Source organism: Adiantum capillus-veneris, chromosome 6, assembly GCF_014529385.1.
Source record: "Adiantum capillus-veneris isolate H3 chromosome 6, ASM1452938v2, whole genome shotgun sequence".
Classification (NCBI taxonomy): domain Eukaryota; kingdom Viridiplantae; phylum Streptophyta; class Polypodiopsida; order Polypodiales; family Pteridaceae; genus Adiantum; species Adiantum capillus-veneris.
This window is the reverse complement of record NC_140936.1, coordinates 115975196-115978635: the sequence shown is the minus strand read 5'-3', so window position 1 is coordinate 115978635 and position 3440 is coordinate 115975196. Positions and strand designations below refer to the sequence as shown.

Below are 3440 nucleotides of genomic sequence, written 5' to 3'. Positions count from 1 at the left end.
AAAAAAACTTGGAAATTAATTTCAAACCGGTTGCATGCTAGCAAGGTTGGGTAATTAACTCAATGAATAATTCAATTGATGGATTTTATGACAATTGGCCAATTGTCCATGGCATGTCGTGCAAGGAAAATGCTTCCATGCGCGTGCCTAGGCTCTAAATTGGGGGCGGATCTTGACCGTAGGTTGAAGAGGGGATCCAAGGGTTGAGGGTGAAAGCCCCAAAACCCAAAATTGAGTGAGCCCTTGAGCGGGGTCTGGCAAAAAAATATTTTTCCCCTCTTGGAGCTGCCAAATTTTGCAACGTAGATGGCGTCAAATCAGAGGCGTTATGCTGCAGGGGAAGTTGGTTGCAGACACGCTGGACGCTACCCACAGTTTTTTCAAGCCCAAGAAGGTGCACTCTTGCAGGTCCTGGCAGTTTGGTTTGGGGCATCATGGGCTGAGCAAGAATTTGGAGAAAAGCATACAGAGGTCTTCTTTTTTGGTGTCCTGCAAAAATACTCAGTTAAAAAGTAGAAGTTCTCTTGCCGATTTGAGGGGGATTCAAAGGTTTATTCAGTTTCATGGGATGATGTTGCAGAATTTGTTGTGCGGAGCTCTCAACGGGTGCATTCTCCTCAAAGAAACTGTGAGGTAAGACAAGAATCTACACCTCCACCTTCATTTGGAATTGGTGAATCAATTCATGCACCTATGCTATCAAAACGTAATTTGGGGGTTGCAAATGATTTTGATGCCCCGCTTGTTGGGGGGGGAAGAGAACATAACCCATGTTGAAGAAGAGGTTGAAGAGACTCCACTTGACCCAACCCCACTTGGTAGGCGTCCTAGAAGACCACCTAAATCACGTAAGCGGGGTAGACCAAAAGCATCATGCATGCCAGCAAATGGCACACCTGAAAATGTATCACCCGAATATAGTAAATCTGCATGTGGTAGCCGACCTAGAAAATATAAGCCTTCTCATGCAGGGGGCAGACCTGGCCCTTCAAGCAGCCCATTTGATGTTGCTAATGATGATGAAAGTGATGATGAGCATGCATCAGAAGGTGAGGGGGTTGAATGTGGTGACAATGAAATATTGGAAGCCGAGGGTCCTATACTTGATGACTCTCCTGATGGAGATGCACATTTTGTTGATGTGATTCCTCCACAGTGGAAGAGTGGTGATGAATTAGAGCAAGAGCCACATGATACATTTCGGGCTCTTCCACCTTTCAATGGTGTCAAGGGACGAGACTTGGGACATATGCCACCTGAATTTTGTGAGTTTCATTTGTTTTTTATGCTCTTTCCACTTGACCTTGTTGATCATGTTATTAGTGAGACTAATGCATATGCCGAGAAAGAGAGGCAAAGGTGTGGCCGGTTGCATGACTCCATGCGAAGATGGGCTCCAATAGATCGGCATTCTTTCCTACCCTTCATGGGTGTAGTTTTGGGCATGGCACTACACTACATGCCGTCAAAGCAACATTATTGGAAAGATGAGGTAAGAGGCTCCCTTCTATTTCCTAATTTTGGTGAAAAGATGAGTCAAACTACATTCCAGAAAATCAAAAGGTTTTTGCATTTACGGGACAATGCACAAAGACCACCTCGGGGAACTAGAGAGCACAGGTTATGGCAATTGCTTGAGCTAGAGGAGAGGTTGAATTACACTTTTCAAAAGCATTATAATTTAGGTCAATGTGTGACTGTGGATGAACGCATAATTCCTTCTAAGTGTAAATTGAATCCATGCAGAGTTTACAATCCCAAAAAGCCTCATAAATTTGGTATCCAGGTTTGGAATCTATGTGACTCCGCCACGGGGTATAATTTTGCATTTCAAATTTATGACAAGATGCCATGTACTGAATTGTCTTTTTATGTTGTTGCAAATTTGGTGAAGACATTGCCAAGAAAAGGGCACCATGTATTCTTTGATAGGTACTTCACATCTGTGAAGCTTTTGGAGCACCTAAGAAGTGAAGGTCAAGGTGGCACCGGCACTTATGTATGTAACAGGAAGCACTTTCCCGCCACCCAAATGTTGCATTTGGGTAAGAGAGCACGGGGTGCTTGTCGGTTTGCTTATTGTAAGAAGCAAGGTCTTGTTGCTTGTTCTTGGATGGACAAAAAAGAGATTCTTTTTGCTTCTAATTGCTATGGTATGCAAAAAGGGGAGGTGTTGCGCTTGGTTGGTGATAAGAGATTGCCTTTCTCATGTCCGGCACTTGCCGTGAAATATAATGCATGCAAGGCTGGTTTTTATGTCTTTGATAGCATTGTTCTTGGTAGTGGCTATAGCTTGCAAAGTACAATGCACGGTTTTAAGTGGTGGCATGCAAGTTTTTGGGGTCTCATGGATTCTGTTTTTACAAATTGCTGGATTATATGGAAGGAAATGTATGGCAAAAAGGATGTGTGTAGATTTGACTTTATGCTCCATATGCATGAGCAGTTGGTGGACAATGCATTTCGGCCTTATGTATGCAAGAGGCCAGTCGTTGAGGATGCATACAATGGTCACTTTACTATCCGTTTGCATGATGTAGCCAGCAAGTACTGTGTCGTTTGTTCAGCTAAGCGAAAGAAGCTTCTTTCGGAGCATAAGGAGGTTGATAGCTCAAAGCCATCACGCACCATTTGGGGGTGTGGTAAGTGTCAAAAGGTTATGTGTGCTAACCCTTGCTTCAAGGAATTCCATGCAAGGGTTGTTATTGAATTTCTTTATGATGGGCGCTCAAGAGTCTCTAGACGACGTCATCCACCCTTACGTAACTTCTCTGTATCACTCTCTCTTTATGTGTAGGTATTTTTTGCATACATGGCTGGTTTTTGTGCTCATTGACTCCCTTTTTTGTTTGTTTGCAGGAAAGCTTTTGCAGGTGGGATGCTATTGGCTAGTTTTTGATGTAAAATGCTGGTTTTTGTTGCAAAATGCTGGTGTATTTTTCTACAGAACAGGTTTTGTGCTCATTGACTCCTTTTTTTGTTTGTTTGCAAGAAAGGGTTTGCAGGTTTCAAGCTATCATTAGGGGAATTTTGAGGTCACTTTTGTGCCCTGTAAGAATATGTAGAGAGAGAATATATACTTTATTTAAAAAATAGTGAAATGTTTGTAAAAAGGTGAGTTTGCGTCCTTTTTACCTCCATCGAAACATGTCATTGTCAAATCTTTCTAGGATCTTTCGTATTCTAAAAAATACTCCCTCCAAAACTAACGAAAACGTCAGTTCTGGCCCAAAATTCAAAATTTCCAAAAGCTGAAACAAACCTTTTCTGTGTCGTCTTCTTCCTCGTATCTGCACAGCTTTTTCCTATAGTACTATCTCTGACAAATACTGGTAACAGACTTCCATGAGGAAGAGAAGAAGCTTATACCATCTACACATTGAGCTAAATGAAGAATATTGTCCAGTGCGCAAGAGAAACAAATGTGCAGAGGTGTCCTC

The 3440-nt window shown here is 42.4% G+C and overlaps 1 pseudogene; it reads left to right on the top strand.

Annotated features, from left to right (window-relative positions):
* Positions 1 to 306: 306 nt before the first annotated feature.
* Positions 307 to 3023, top strand: LOC147456125 (uncharacterized; annotated as a pseudogene).
* The last annotated feature ends 417 nt before the right edge of the window (positions 3024 to 3440 follow it).